This window comes from Drosophila miranda (genome assembly GCF_003369915.1).
Source record: "Drosophila miranda strain MSH22 chromosome Y unlocalized genomic scaffold, D.miranda_PacBio2.1 Contig_Y2_pilon, whole genome shotgun sequence".
NCBI lineage: Eukaryota > Metazoa > Arthropoda > Insecta > Diptera > Drosophilidae > Drosophila > Drosophila miranda.
In genome coordinates, this window is record NW_022881614.1 from 37,167,290 (window position 1) to 37,184,352 (window position 17,063).

The following is a 17,063-nucleotide window of genomic DNA, read 5'->3' on the forward strand; positions in this document are numbered from 1 at the left end:
AAGAAGGTAAGAAAATGTTGTTTTTGTTTTTCTTTGCTGTACGATTATAGGCGATGAACTAAAAAGATATAAAACAAAATAGATCGATAGCATTTTGTTAGCTTCATGTTTAGTATGGAGGCAAATAAGTGTAGTGGACAACGGTTAGTAGGACTGATGTTTTCCTCAGAGGTCGACCAGCACGCTATCATTCCGGCTACTGTCTCGTCGGCAAAAGGGTGATGTTCTTATTATTTGTCTATTCTGAGACCTACGATATTTGTTTTTATATTAAAAGAGCGTGAAAGATACTTAAAGACATGTACAAGTACAATTCCAGAACCGGAGAGAAACAAAACTTTTGGCCATTAGACTTCACTTACACATATGCACACGCACGCGACACGAACGGATCAAAAGTCGTCCTCAGCTGGAATGAAGGACCCTTCCTTGGTCATAATCTGCATTCTTCCTCTATTCTTTATGAACCCTTTTCTTTAGGGCTCGCTACTACAGGGGCTGGGTATCGGAATCAAGATCAACGTTTAAGGAGACATTATAAATTTATTCATTAATATCACTTAGTTTACCCTCTCCAAATATTTTCAATTTCCCTTAACTTAACTCCCCTGCGCTTAAACTTGGTTTTATTTTTATTCTTCGAAACTCAAAGATTGGCCTTGCTGCGTCAGCAGCTGATCCCCTCTCTCAAACTTAAACGCTCGATTGACGGCTAGACAGACTTACAAAGTAACCGCATTTCTTTTTCGTTTCTCCCCAATAGAACAAGTGTGATTTAGCCAATTGTCATCATCGGCGGAACCGATTATTAAAATGACTTCGCTTTATGGTTTTATTTACTCACTGTTTCTTTTGTTGTGTTGCGGTCCATCGGCGAAAGCGCTTTCTCGATGCCAGCTGATAAATCTTCGTGAGGGTTCAAGAGTTTTTTATTTATTTATTTTTTTGTTGTACCTGTATGTGTAAACTGTCACTTGCACTCACACTCGCCCTAGGAGAGCACAACGAAATCCCCCTTACCCCTTTGCAGTGGAATTAATAGGTATGTTTTTTTTTTATCTTTAGCTTATTATAAATTCATTATTTTACTCATTTGCTCTACTTCCTCTTCCTATTCTTTTCTCCTTTCCCGTGCACTCGCACTCTCTCTCCTTCTGCGTTCGACCGAAAATTTGAGCCGATCCCGCTACCTTTCCGCTAACTCGCTCTGGCTTTTCGGTTTCGGTTCAACCACTGGAGTTCTATGACACTGCGGCACTGAGACGAAGGTTCTTCCGTTTACAAAAAAAGTTTGATCGAAAATTAGTTTTCGTTTTCTTTTGATCTGCTCGCGATACACGACGTGCTGCTTCCCAACGGCAACTGTCTCTTTCTTCAGCTAGTTAGGCCAGCCTTGGTCGAATTATTCTCGCCTCTGCTGCGCTCTAGGTTCCCCTTGTTTATGGTTCCCCTCTGCTGTGCCTTCCCTTGCCAGGTGGATTTATGTTGAAGCGGTGTGCCTTGAGATTTAACTGAGGCTGGGGTGCCAAACCTAAGGGGTAGCAAAAGTTCCGACCGCGGATCTGCCCCAATTTAGCAGTGGAATTTCTTTGCTGACTGCTTTTCTTTCTCTTTCTAGCAAGGTCGCGCACTTTTCCGAATCTACTTCCTGAGTTTCACTAGAAGCTACCAGTTGGCTCAGTGTCCAAGACGAAAAAAAGCGAATGCTATTCTGCCTCGACACTCGGACCCTACTTTCTCTGCTCGACCCTTCAACTGTCAACTTCCATTACTCTTTCCTCAGATACGATCCTTGTCCTATAGGTGGCGCGTTTATTTTTCTTTTTCTTCCACCCCCAGTGCTGTTAGGACGCACAGATGTACCTGAATTTTGGTCTGCCGAGAAGCTATCCTATTCCCCAGGTAATTTCCCCTAAAGCTACAGGGCACTTTACAAATTCCCCCCTGCCAAAATCAGACTTGGGGTAGCGAAACAGAGCTGTCACACGGCCGAAAGCACAAGGCTGATCCAACCCGTAGCTTAGGTGCCACTGTCATGTCCTTCGCATGATACCTGCCAATACTTTTACCCTGTAAATCTTCTAGTTCATAGATAGAATTCCCTATCTTTTTCCGAACTCTCGCCTTCACAAATACCTTGCTAAGTTTTGCATTGTAATCAGCTGGGAAACTGCTTTGCTTAAAATTTCTCCTAAATACCTCTTGTCCAACTTTATACGACACTTCCCGAGATCTTTTATCATACTGCCGTTGATTTCGCTCATTTTGCTTTTGCATGACCTCACTGGCCTTTTTCCGGATTACCTCCAGCGAATCTTTTTTCGTAAAACTTGCTGCCCTGTCTTCCAGCAATTTAAACGACCTCAGAAGCGAATAAGTTTCCCCGGATGTGATCATCTGCTGCCCAAACACCATATAGTAAGGAATAGACCCTATCCCGAATGGATTGCCGATCTTAAGGCGCAGCAAATGCTGCTCAGATGCTCATCCCAATCCTTCTGATCCGGTCGAACATATGCTCTAATGGCAGCGATAACCGAGCGATTTACTCGCTCCGATGCATTTGCTTGCGGCGCATGCACGGCCGTCAACGTATGCTTTACTCTGTGAGTTCTCAATAGATGTTGGAACGCGTCTGCTCTAAACTGGGAGCCATTGTCTGAGAAAATGGTTTCCGGTACGCCAAACGTGTGGAACAGTTCCTCCTTGAGATACCTTATTACCACCTCTGCTGTTAATTTCTTGACGGGCTTTAGAAAAACAAACTTCGAATAGTGATCTAGTACAATAAATATCCCAACATGTCCGCTTCGCGATCTTGGATATGGCCCCAGAAAGTCGATGTAGAGCCTTTGGAAAAACCTCAGTGATTCCGCCGGTATTCCAATAGGAGGTCTTAATGTGGTGTTGGGTGGTTTTGTTGTTTTGCATTGACTGCAGGCATTTAAGAGTGTCTTCACGTCATTCACCAGACCCGGCCAATAATAATAGCGCCTGATACGCTCCAAAGTCTTATGTATCCTCCATGGGAGGCCAAGGGATGGTCATGTGCTCTTTCCAACACTTCCTTTATCATCTCTTTCGGTACCCAGAGCTTCCATGCAAAAGAATCATGCACTAGATCCCCTGTTGAGTGTTCTGCTTGACGATAGATCAAATCATCAACAGCTTTTACATCTGGCAGTTTCGAACTATTGGCTTCTACACGCTCTAAATAATCTGCCGATTTAAAGTGTGGGGAATCTGTATCTACCAATAGCCCCTGGTTCATATCCATAGCCGCTATGTCATCTTCATGGACTCTCGATAAAACGTCAGGTACTACATTTAACTTCCCTTTTCTGTGGTCAATCTTAAATCGAAAGCCTTGGAGTTTGAGTGCCCATCTAGCTAATCTTGAGTGCAGGTCGCTTTGTGACATTAGCCACTTTAATGAGGCGTGGTCCGTGATAACAGTAAACTCGTGGCCCTCGACATACGCCCTAAATCGCTTTATGATGACCAGTGCAGCTAAGCACTCCTGCTCTGTAACGGTATAATTTCTCTGTGCCCTATTTAATTTTTTTGACACAAAAGCGATGGGTAATTCCTCTCCCTCGTCCGTCTTCTGAACTAGCACCCCTCCAACTCCTGATTTGCTTGCATCGCAATGGATGTAAAATGGCTTAGTGAAGTCTGGGCTACGCAAAACAGGAGCACTGCAGAGCAATTCTTTCAGCCGCTCAAATGCTTTTTCTCCCTCACTGGACATGACAAATTTCTGCTTTGGTTTCAGCAGATCAGTAAATGGAGCTGAAACTGAAGCAAAACTGAGAATAAACTTCCTATACCAGCCAGCCATGCCTAAAAAGCTTCTCAGTGCTCTCAATGTTTTTGGGAAAGGGAAGTTGGTAGTGGCCGAAATCTTATCGGGATCGGTCTTTATGCCCCTTCACCTGATCTAGTCGCGTCAGTAAGCTTCTGGATAGATTCAAGAAAATACCTCAAACGACTCCTTTTTTTTTGTTTCCTGTCTCTTATCATTTGTCTAATATCAACGTCTGTCCGAGGGTCCCTGAAATGCTTTCTTCAAAGCCATGCAAAAGGTCCTTCCATCGCACCACATCAACGGTCTTGTGGTACCGCCAGTAAAAGTCGGAAGCTTTGCCTTCAAACAAGGTGTTTGCGTTTCCGCATAACAGGGCGAAATTCCCGTCAAGGGTTTGATGGTTCAGGCCTCCACTCGATAAATAAAGCTGTCCACATTTAGACCATCAGATGCTCCATTGAACCGAAGTTTCCAATTATTCATAATGTGACTAACTTTATCTGGCCTTTGAGCCAAGTCTGTGCCAATGGACCTAGCTATTGATCGCCGTGGTTGCGGGATCCCATATCCTCATTTGCTCCGGAGAGCCCTAAGAGTGATCCAGAGATGCGTTGTCAGTCAGATGGGGGGTCGGTGGTTGCTGTGGTGCACCCACAGTGAGATTCGAGGCTTGTGGTTATTAGGTTTGCCATCTTCTCTGTCAACTGTGACAATAGTTCGTTTTGCATTTTCATAACCGCTGCGTTTATCTGTGCGGTCATGCTGCTCGAGCTTAGAGCTTGTTGAAGGTTGATCTTTGAGTTGTGCCCTTGCATTCCCATCTTCTGAGGTTCCCTGCCCCCGAACGCGTTCTTGAAGGTAACTGAACGGGTTGAAAAGACTTTGGCGATGCACTGAGTTTGACAAGTTGGGCAAGTGTTTATTGCCATAAAATGGGTCTTTATACAGGACTTGTGAAACTCATGGTTGCACTTTGTCACATATTTATCCGCTTCAGCTAGTTCCTTCAAACATAAAGTGCACTTTGGAGGCGCAGCCTCCGTTTCAATGTCTGATCTATCTAACCCCATGTTGATAAACAACCGACGGCGATTCTCAAATGTGGGCTAATGAAGTAGATAGTAGAATTATAATAAAGAGTAAAGATAAGATATATTAAATTTGAATAATTGGAAACAAAAAGTAATTATTTTCGATAAAAATAGCCATAAAATTACTGATTCCGAAATTTAGCTGCCCTCGCGCGCCGCGTGCCAATGTTTCTAATAGATCATTCTGTACCCTCACGTGAAGCAAAGAGAAAAAAAAAACAAAAACGAAATAAATATATCTGTTTAAAAACATAACAGATGCAACTTCTAAAGTCAACTCGTTCTTCATCGCCTCATGTACCTCGCAAGCACATCAGTATCAGCTTTTAAGAAAATCACTCACTGTCATACCCTGTCAGGCGTAACCAAATTTAATCGACTAGCCTGCATTTCCTAGCGTTTGATATCGGACTTCCGTGGGGATCCTACACAATTAGTTAGAAAAAAGAGTTCGAGCTTAACTACGATAGAATGTGGCACCGGTTAACTCCTTAGAGCAATTCCATGTATTTCCGTATCACTTCACATAGCTGCCAAAACTCATTGAAAATAAGTTAGATCATTCAAAACCCACATCCGTCATGGTCAGGATTGAACAGTCACTAAGAGCACATCCCCTGAAGACCAATGCTTGATTAGGGAATGAAATAAGAAAGTGATTAAGTTTCAGGCCACTCTGCTTTGGTGATCACTAACGCAGTGCACAAAACGTCACTGATTTCTTTTAATCCTGAAAGGTGACTCATACTGAAAATAGAAGGCATCAGTAATTGAAAAGTGAGCCACACTCGATAAGTTACTCGTTAGTACAGGTCTACGTTGTGCCCACGTTGCGCCAAATATAAAAATGTTTATTATTATCATTTTGTAGTGGACAACGTTAGTAACTGATGTATTCCTCAGAGGTCGACAGCACGCTATCATTCGGCTGTCTCGTCGCAAAAGGTGGTGTCTTTTTATTTGTCTATTTGTGACTACGATATTTTTATACCGATACCAAATGAGTATTGGGGTATATTAGATTTGTGGTAAAAGTGGATGTGTGTAACGTCCAGAAGGAATCGTTTCCGACCCCATAAAGTATATTTATTCTTGATCAGCATCAATAGCCGAGTCGATTGAGCCATGTCTGTCTGTCCGTCTCGTCTGTCCGTCCGACCGTCTGTCCGTCCCTTTCAGCGCCTAGTGCTCAAAGACTATAAGAGCTAGAGCAACAATGTTTTATATCCAGACTTCTGTGATATGTCGCTGCTACAAAAATATTTCAAAACTTCGCCCCGCCCACTTCCGCCACCACAAAGGACGAAAATCTGTGGCATCCACATTTTTGAAGATACGATAAAACCAAAAACGCAGGAATCGTAGAGGATGACTATATGTTTTAGAATGTAAGATCTCAACCAGATCGTATATATATTATAGCCAGAATCAAGAAAACAATTTCATTCTTTCTCGCTCTGTCTCTCTCTAACACACAGGTTTCATGGTCGGTTTTGCAATTGCAAAATATGAGTTCAAGGATCTCAGAACCTATAAGAGCGAGAGCAACCAAATTTGGTATCCACACTCCTGTGATATCGGACCTTGACCTTTTCGTGTCCAAATTTCGCCACAACCCCCTTCGCCCCCGCAAAGGACGAAAATCTGGGGGCATCCACAAATCTCAGAGACTATTAAGGCTAAGAGTAACCAAATTTGGTATCCGCACTTCTGTTAGATCTCACTATAAAACGTATGTCTCAGAATGTCGCCCAACCCTTCCGCACCACAAAGAACGAAAATCTGTTGCATCCACAATATTGCACATTCGAGAAAACTAAAAACGCAGAATCATAGATAATGACCATATCTATCAGATTGCTGAATCTGGATCAGATCAGATCATTTTAATAGAAAGACAAGTCAATTGCGTGGCTACGCAGCGACCGACGTCACGCTCAGACTGATTTTCTGTCTCTCTCGCACGCACTCTTTGTCGTGTCGTTTAATATTATCAGGCTTCTGCCGGAGGAGAGCCATACTGACTTAGTATCGGGTATAACCGTAGAGTTGCGGTCGTCCGCAGCAACTCACAACGTTCCCCCGTTTTTATATTAAAAGAGCGTGCAAGAACTTAACGACATGTACAAGTACAATTCCAGAACCGGAGAGAAACAAAACTTTTGGCCATTAGACTTCACTTACACATATGCACACGCACGCGACACGAACGGATCAAAAGTCGTCCTCAGCTGGAATGAAGGACCACGCCCACCCCTCCTTGGTCATAGTCTAACCATCTTCCTCTATTCTTTATGACCCCTTTTCTTTAGGGCTCGCTACTACAGGGGCTGGGTATCGGAAATCAAGATCAACGCTTAAGGAGACATTATAAGTTTATTCATTAATAGCTAAAATTTAAATACATTACTAGCACTTAGTTTACCCTCTCCAAATATTTTCAATTTCCCTTAACTTAACTCCCCTGCGCTTAAACTTGGTTTTATTTGTATTCTTCGAAACTCAAAGATTGCCTTGCTGCGTCAGCAGCTGATCCCCTCTGTCAAACTTAAACGCTCGATTGTCGGCTCGACAGACTTCAAAGTAACCGCATTTCTTTTTCGTTCTCTCCCAATAGAACAAGTGTGATTTAGCCAATTGTCATCATCGCAGAACCGATTATTAAAATGACTTTGCTTTATGGTTTTATTTACTCACTGTTTCTTTTGTTGTGTTGCGGTCCATCGGCGAAAGCGCTTTCTCGATGCCAGCTGATAAATCTTCGTGAGTGATCAAGAGTTTTTATTTATTTATTTTTTTGTTGTACCTGTATGTGTAAACTGGCACTTCCACTCACACTCGCCCTAGGAGAGCACAACGAAATCCCCCTTACCCTTTGCAGTGGAATTAATAGGTATGTTTTTTTTTATCTTTAGCTTATTATAAATTCATTATTTTACTCATTTGCGCTACTTCCTCTTCCTATTCTTTTCTCCTTTCCCGTCCACTCGCACTCTCTCTCCTTCTGCGTTCGACCGAAATTTGAGCTGATCCCGCTACCTTTCCGCTAACTCGCTCTGGCTTTTCGGTTTCGGTTCAACCACTGGAGTTCTATGACACTGCGGCACTGAGACGAAGGTTCTTCCGTTTACAAAAAAAGTTTGATCGAAAATTAGTTTTCGTTTTCTTTTGATCTGCTCGCGATACACGACGTGCTGCTTCCCAACGGCAACTGTCTCTTTCTTCAGCTAGTTAGGCCAGCCTTGGTCGAATTATTCTCGTCTCTGCTTCGCTGTAGCTTCCCTTGTTTATGGTTCCCCTCTGCTTTGCATTCCCTTGCCAGGTGCATTTATGTTGAAGCGGTGCTCTTTTTGCCTTGAGATTAAACTGAGATTCGGGTAGGCCAGCCTTAGCCGAATTATTATCGCCTCTGCTGCGCTCTAGGTTCCCCTTGTTTATGGTTCCCTCTGCTGTGCCTTCCCCTTGCCAGGTGGATTTATGTTGAAGCGGTGTGCCTTGAGATTTAACTGAGGCTGGGTGCCAAACCTAAGGGTTAGCAAAAGTTCCGACCGCGGATCTGCCCCAATTTAGCAGTGGAATTTCTTTGCTGACTGCTTTTCTTTCTCTTTCTAGCAAGCTCGCGCACTTTTCCGAATCTACTTCCTGAGCTTCACTAGAAGCTACCAGTTGGCTCAGTGTCCAAGACGAAAAAAAGCTAAAATGCTATTCTGCCTCGACACTCGGACCCTACTTTCTCTGCTCGACCCTTCAACTGTCAACTTCCATTACTCTTTCCTCAGATACGATCCTTGACCTATAGGTGGCGCGTTTATTTTTCTTTTTCTTCCACCCCAGTGCTGTTAGGACGCACAGATGTACCTGAATTTTGGTCTGCCGAGAAGCTATCCTATTCCCCGAGTGAATTCCCCCAAAGCTACAGGGCACTTTACATAAGTTGATAAACTTTTACCAAGAATCATCTTTCTTATAGGAGAAAATACTAAAGGCAAACAGGACTGTTCGGAGCAGAACCCAGCCGATTAGCTGCTTGCCAAATAGCACCTAATTCTTGGCCCTCAGCCGCTTATTTTGTTTGTTACTTATGTCTATGTCACTCATTTGTTTGTTAAAGCTTTGCGCTTGCTTGCCCTGCTAAACGCTCTCTGCCAGCTCGCTCTTCGCTATCTCCGCTTTGCGTCTGCCTACCGACGTCGGCAGAGCGAAGCTGCGCTTAGCGATCGAAGCGGCAATGTAAAGGGCAGGCAAGCCACACTTGCAATTTGGATGTCACGCATTAAAGAACATATCGTAATTTTATTTCTGCGCCGAGTTTTATTTAATTCGAAATAATTAGTCGGCCGATTGGGGATAAAAAACATTATCTCCACATTATCTCCAAATTTGGCGACCCCGACGTGATCTCTGAGTTGCAGTGTCAATTAATAATCATTCGCGATCGACATTCGTTAGCCCTAGCAAATTTCGGCGGTTAAGCACAATTCGGTGCTAAAACACACTTACATACACCTACATACACGCATTGCTGGCTATTAATTTCTCTGTCGCGACAATTCGGTCAGTGCAGTGCGGTAGGCAGTGCAGCGAACTCACTAATACACACAAGCGGAGTACAAAGCGGAATCGGACAGCTCGCACAGCCGCACAGCTAAAGGCAGCAGGTAAAGGAGCTACTTTCGATGTTTTCCCATACGTAAATGGTGTTCCAATGAACCCGCTGCTTTGGAAGGCGTATCGGAGGCGGATCGCGAAAAGTTCCTTACCTTTCATGACTGGACTGAAGTAACCAAGGCGCTTGGTCTAGTTTGGGATCCCACCACGGACAATCTTCTGTTTAGCTTCGCTCACGTCGGAAACCGCTGCAGGCCCAATATCGAAGCGTTCGGTCCTGTCTACACTAGCTAGGTTCTACGATTCCTCTAGGGCTCATCTCTCCCATCATCACAAAAGCTAAAATATTTATGCAGTCGCTATGGAACGAAAGCCTAAAGTTGAATTGGGACGAAAGCCTGCCCAGGATCTACATACGACTTGGATTGAGCTGACTTCGCAGTTGTCGATGGTTAAAAACTTTAAGTTTCCACGTTACGTGCTTCGGCAGCAAGCCAGATTAGAAATGCACGCGTTTTGTGATGCGAGCCAAGCAGCATATGGCGCCTGTGTATACATGCTTTCGGAAGCTCTTGGCATTGTGCAAAGTCCATCTCTTATGCTCTAAATCCAGAGTCGCGCCCTTGAAAAGTATGAACTATCCCCAAGCTTGAGCTATCCGCTGCCCTCGTATTAGCCGAACTAGTGTCCACCATAGTTAAGGGATTATCAGCTCCATGCCAAATACATTGCTGGTCGGATTCGTCCATAGCCCTTGCCTGGATTCGAGAATCACCATTGAATTTTAATATATTTGTTTCTAATCGAGTTCAGCGGATTCAGGAGCTCACCGCTGGAATGACTTGGCATCACGTGCCCACAAAGTTGAATCCTGCCGACATCATATCACGTGGATCCACGCCCGCTGAACTAATGGATAGAAGCCTTTGGATCTCTGGACCACCATTCTTGCGTCTTGCAGGCTTGCAATTGCCGACCGATGTACCAGAACGTCGTCATGCAGCATTGGTTGTTTCAAACGAAAGGGATGTATCGTACGATTGCAAATTTCAAAACTCATTCGGATCCATGCAGCGCGTCTTTGCTTACATATATCGATTCTACATTCTCAAGGACAAAGGCATAGCGCGGTCGAAGGGTCAACTTACCGTAATCGACATCAAAAATGGTACGCATTTGCTCATAAGGGCAATACAGCAGCAACAATTTTCGGAAGAGATAAGGGCCCTCGCCAGCAAACAGGCCCTACCCCCAAAAAGCACGATGCCTCACTGAATCCATTTCTGGATAGCTTGGATTGCTGCGTGTTGGAGGCCGCCTCCAAAATGCCGAATTGGACTACGACGCGAAGCACCCGATCCTGCTTCCTAAGGGACATCCTGTCACTGTCTCTATTATTATCTTCTTTCACGAAAGGTTTCTCCACGCAGGAGCTCAAGGATTGCTCGACTGCTTCGGCAAAAATTCTGGCCTATTGGTGGACGCAAATATGTTGCGGGAATCTTTCGCAAATGTGTTAGATGCTTTCGTTTGAAGCCAGTGCTGAGCCAGCATTAATTGACAGCCAGCATTCCACACAACGGGCGTTGATTTTTGCGGACCCTTTTATCACAAGTCGGAAGTCAGAAGCAGGCCTCCTATCAAATGTTACATCGCTGTCTTCGTATGCTTTAGCACCAAAGCAACTCATTTGGAAGTCGTTCGGGATCTATCTACAGAATCCTTTCTGGCAGCATTAAGGCGTTTTATAAGTCTACGTCCCAAACCTCGAATCATCTGGTCAGACAACGCTACAAATTTTGTAGGAGCAAAAAATGAGCTTTGGAGCTTCGGCAAATGTTCCTCAGCGATCCTCATACGTCGGCTGTGTCACATCTCTGCGTTTCTAGTATAATCGATTGGAAATTCATCCCCCCTCGCTCAACTCATTTTGGGGGTTTGTGGGAGGCGGCTGTTAAAGCAGCTAAATATCATTTTCATCGCATCGTCGGGACCTACATTTTTACTCTTGATGAAATTCAGACCTTGCTTGTGAAATCTCTGCTTTGTTAAATTCCCGTCCGCTTTATGCAATTACAGAAAGTCCCGATGATCTAGATGTGCTCACGCCAAACCACTTTCTCAATGGAGCCCCGAAAGCTGCATTCGACGAGCCAGATGTGGCGCATCTCCGGGTCAACCTACTTAGTCGATGGCAAGCGGCTGTGTCCAAATGAAGCAGGCGTTTTGGAGAAAATGGAGCACGGCGTATCTTTCGATTCTTCAGGAGCGGAGCAAGTGGCGGTCATCGTCTCTAAACATCAAGCTAGGAGCGCTCGTCATGATCAAGGAGGAAACGCTGCCACCATTAAGGTGGCCGCTTGGCCGCATTGAGAGCGTCATCCCAGGAAAAGATGGAACCATCAGAGTAGCCGTCATCCGCACTCAAAGAGGCCTTTTCAAGAGGGCCGTTGGAAAAATAGCGATTCTGCCCCTTCAGGATGGATCTGTTGAAAGCCTTTGCCTTCCAACGGGGTGCATGTTCGGAAGCAGAACCCAGCCGATTAGCTGCTTGCCAAATAGCACCTAATTCTTGGCCTCAGCCGCTTATTTTGTTTGTTACTTATGTCTATGTCACTCATTTGTTTGTTAAAGCTTTGCGCGTGCTTGCCCTGCTAAACGCTCTCTGCCAGCTCGCTCTTCGCTATCTCCGCTTTGCGTCTGCCTACCGACGTCAGCCGAGCGAAGCTGCGCTTAGCGATCGGAGCGGCAATGTAAAGGGCAGGCAAGCCACACTTGCAATTTGGATGTCACGCATTAAAGAACATATCGTAATTTTATTTCTGCGCCGAGTTTTATTTAATTCGAAATAATTAGTCGGCCGATTGGGATAAAAAACATTATCTCCACAAGGACTATAAAAATAACGAAAAATACCGAAAAAGTCAACTTCGGCTTATCTTAAAAGGTTTTCAGTTCAAAGCTAATGAAAATATATGCCTGTTGTTTTCTTTCAATTTAGAGAATAATATCGGGAGAAACGTATATGAAAAATGGGTTTAATTATTTATTCTCGTATATTGTTTTTTTGACAGTGTATGCCTCGCCCTGACTCACTTTATAATTGTGATTTTTGTTGTTGCTGTTGTTTCTGGTCAAGTGCTGTGAAGAGGTGGGGAATTTATGTTTCCGACTAAAGTGTTTCTTTTGTAAATCACTTTCGAGCTCCAGAGCCATGCAAAGGCTGAGGTTGAAGGTTGAATTAAAATTCCTGCACTTATAATTATCTCCTGCTGTTGTCCTTTACATGTGTACATATGTACTTCCTTTCACCGCATGTATTTTCAAATGTCAATTAGTTGAGTTAATTGTGCGAAAGTGCAAAATGTGAACCGCAATATCGTTTAGATACATTTACGGAATTCACTCGCCTCTGTCAATCTTTTGGCTTCTATTGTCTCCTTGCCCCCCCTGGTCCTCGGTCTTTTGGCCTTTGTTGGGCAGCAGAGCCCTTTTGCGAGGCCAGCTTTGCGCAGTTCGAGGAGCTGTCGTTGAACAAGCGCATGGAGGAGGTGGCCAAGAACGAGGAGGCCACCGAGGAGGACGACATCGATGTGGAGCTGCGCCTGTCGCGCTTCGAATACCTCATGGAGAGGCGTCTGCTGCTGCTGAACAGTGTCCTGCTGCGCCAGAATCCGCACAACGTTCACGAGTGGCACAAGTGGGTCAACCTGTACGAGGACAAGCCCACGGAGATCATCAACACCTACACCGAGGCCGTGCAGACAGTGCAGCCCAAGCTGGCGTGGGAAAGCTGCACACCCTCTGGGTGAGTTTGCCAAGTTCTACGAGTCCAATGGCCAGGTGGAGGACGCCCGCGTGGTCTTCGAGCGGGGCAACCGAGTGGAGTACGTCAAGGTGGCGGATCTGGCCGCCGTGTGGTGCGAGTGGGCGAAGATGGAGCTGCGCCAGCAACAGTTCGAGGCAGCCCTCAAGCTGATGCAACGTGCCACGGCCATGCCCAAGCGGAAGGTGGCGTATCACGACGACTCGGAGACAGTGCAGTCGCGCCTCCACAGATCCCTGAAGGTGTGGTCCATGTACGCCGATCTGGAGGAGTCCTTTGGCACCTTCAAGACCTGCAAGGCCGTCTACGAGAGCATCATCGACCTGAAGATCTGCACGCCGCAGGTGATCATCAACTATGGCATGTTCCTCGAAGAGCACAACTACTTCGAGGAGGCCTATCGGGCCTACGAGAAGGGCATTGCCCTGTTTAAGTGGCCGAATGTGTACGACATCTGGAACTCGTATCTAAGCAAGTTCCTCGCGCGCTACGGGGACACAAAGCTGGAGCGGGCCCGCGACCTCTTCGAACAGTGCCTGGATCAGTGACCCGATGAGCAATCCAAGTACTTTTACCAGCTCTACGCGAAGCTGGAGGAGGAGCACGGCCTGGCCCGGCATGCCATGTCCATCTACGATCGCGCCACGTCCGCCGTCAAGGAAGAGAAGATGTTTCGACATGTACAACATATTCGTGAAGAAGGCCGCCGAGATCTACGGCCTGCCACGCACCAGGGAGATCTACGAGAAGGCCATCGAGGCTCTGCACGAGCAGCATATGCGCCACATGTGCGTCAAATTCGCCGAGCTGGAGACGAAGCTGGGCTAGGTGGATCGAGCCAGGGCCATCTACGCTCACAGGTGAGTCGACATTTAACCGTTGGATCGTCAATATTCTAAGCTCTCTTCTGCTTTGTCCCAACAGGTGTGCGATCCCCGCATCACGGCGGACTTCTGGCATACCTGGAAGGAGTTCGAGGTGCGTCATGGCAACGAGGATACGATGCGTGAAATGCTGCGGATCAAGACCTACAACACTCAGGTCAACATGATGGCTGCCCAGTTTGTCAACACGAACACGAATGGTGTGGCTGCCGATGCTGGTGCTGGCTCCGGACCGGATGCCATGCGGCTGCTCGAGGAAAAGGCCCGCCAGGCGGCGGCCGAGGCCAAGCAGAAGCCCGCCGAGAAGGCTGCCTCCAATATCATGTTTGTGCACGGCGAGACCCAGTGCGGGGCCAAGGGCAAGGAAAAAATACAGTCGTCAATCCGGATGAGATTGATATTGGCGACAGCGAGGACGACGACGACGATGAGGAGGAGGACCCGCAGCAGCCGAGTGGAGACCAGGCCGAGGCAGGCCAGGCCACAACCAAAACCGATGACGAGGGCCTCATCATGAAGAAACTGCGCTTCGAACATAAGGCCATACCGGCCAAGGTCTTTGGCAGCCTCAAGCCGACAAATCAATCCGATTCTGATGAGGGATAAATCTTTTGTTTCTTTTGATTACGCCAAATATAAATGTATGTCTGTGGAATACTTCCCTCGATTGGAGACCTATTCTTCGGAGACCTATTCTTCGTTTTGTTCGGAAATTCAATAATTCCTCGAATCTCAGCAGGCGTTGGCAATGTTTCCCTGCCAGAGTTTGAGCCTTGGGATATCTCATTCCTTTCAAATCAGCTGTGGAAGCACATCTATTCTCTCTATTTTTTAGATTTACATTTTTTTTATTCGGAAAAAAAGCTAAATTTGTCTGGAACTGTCTGAAAAATAAGAGTACTTTCGTAACCTGGCGCTAGGGACTGTCACTATCATTAAGCGATGAAGTCTGTACGCTTGATGCACGCCCTGTGCAGGCGTGTCCAGCACACATTCCTGGCCAGACGCAGAGATGTGGAACAGCGACGGCACTACGCCGAGAAATGTGACTCGGTGATCAAAGGCGTTGTGGTGGGCGTGTACGCCAAGGAGGGCGACCGCCAGCCCCAGATGACACCATCCGGCGAGAAGTTTGACGATCGCGTCCAGGGTAAGATCACTGATCTCATACGCGAGACGGGCCTGAGTGGCCAGCTGGGAAAAGGCCGTGTCTTCATGAACGTGGATGCGGAGTTCCGTGCGGTGGCCGTGGTTGGCGTGGGACAGGAGGGGGCCGGCTTCAACGACCTGGAGATGATCGACGAGGGAATGGAGAACGCTCGCGTCGCTGCCGGCGTGGGGGCTCGTGCCCTTCAACTGCAGGGCTGCACAGATGTATTCGTGGAGTCGATGGAGTATGCGGAGCAGGCGGCCGAGGGGAGCGCCTTGGCCGTCTGGCGCTACAACAAGCGCCGTCGGGACCGCACACTCATTCCCAAACTGGAGCTGTACGACTCTCCCGACTCGGATGCCTGGATGCGGGGCCTGTTCAAGGCCGAATCGCAGAACCTGGCCCGTCGCCTGGCCGATACGCCGGCCAATCAGATGACGCCCACAATCTTCGCCCAGTCAACGGTGGATGCCCTGTGCCCCTGCGGGGTATCCGTGGAGGTACGCAGCATGGACTGGATCGAGTCCAAGAGCTTGAACAGCTTATTGATGGTGGCCAAGGGCAGCTGCGAGCCGCCGATCATCTTGGAAATCGCCTACTGCGGCACCGCACCCGAGGACAAGCCCATCCTCCTGCTGGGCAAGGGCATCACATTTAACAGCGGGGGCCTCTGCCTCAGTCCCAAGGACTGCTTGTCCATGTACCGCGGCTGCATGTCCGGTGCAGCCGCCTGCGTGGGCGTCATCCGAGCCGCTGCCGCCCTATCGCTGCCCCTAAACATAACGGCACTGCTGCCGCTGTGCGAGAACATGCCCTCCGGAATGGCGGCCAAGCCTGGCGACGTGGTGTCCCTCCTCAATGGCAAAACTCTCGGCTTCGTGGACGTCAGCAAGGCTGGTGTGATGGCCATGGCCGATCCCTTGCTCTACGCCCAGACGATCTACAAGCCGCGCATGGTCGTGGACATTGCTACAGTGGGCTACGCCGTCTGCCCAGCGCTGGGCGGAGCAGCAGCCGGGATTTTCAGCAATTCGAACTTCGTCTACAAGCAGTTCGAGAATGCCGGTGCCCTTACGGGGGATCGCGTTTGGCGTCTGCCCCTGTGGCGCTACTTCAAGGAACTGATCATGCCGAACGAGACCTTTGACATCAGCAACCGTGGAGCGTGGCCCCGCCTCCAGCTGCATCGCTGCCGCCGTTCTGCACGAGCTGGTGCCGTGCGTCGACTGGGCCCACCTGGACATCCGCAACGTGGGCATGCTGACGCGCTACAATCCGCTCCCATATTTGCTGAAGAACCGCATGACTGGCCGTCCCACTCGCACCATCGTTCAGTTTCTGTTTCAGATGGCTCGCCCCGACGGCAAGTAATCTGATTATGTTCGTTACACAAATTCCTTTGTTAATGTTCCGCGTTCCAAATTTGTTGTTAATTGAAGTAACCCCCACCACCCCCCCCAACATTTTCACGCAAATTGCCAAGAGGTACACACCCCAAGAGTTACACGAACACATTTTTATTATTGTTCCAATTTTAATCCACAGTTTACAATTGAGCTTCCATGCTGATTGAAGGATAAAAGAAACCACATAAAATATGCAAAAATCGAGAATATACATGACATATAATGAAATCTGGCCGAGGTGAGGTCATTACAAATCAGGCTCGTTAAAAAACCTCGAAAAACATTTTTTG

At 47.0% G+C, this 17,063-nt stretch overlaps 2 pseudogenes; both read left to right on the forward strand.

The window, feature by feature from the left end:
* The first annotated feature begins 13,956 nt into the window (after positions 1–13,956).
* On the forward strand, positions 13,957–14,838 carry LOC117193991 (annotated as a pseudogene).
* A 193-nt stretch (positions 14,839–15,031) lies between these two features.
* LOC117192476 lies at positions 15,032–16,753 on the forward strand (annotated as a pseudogene).
* The last annotated feature ends 310 nt before the right edge of the window (positions 16,754–17,063 follow it).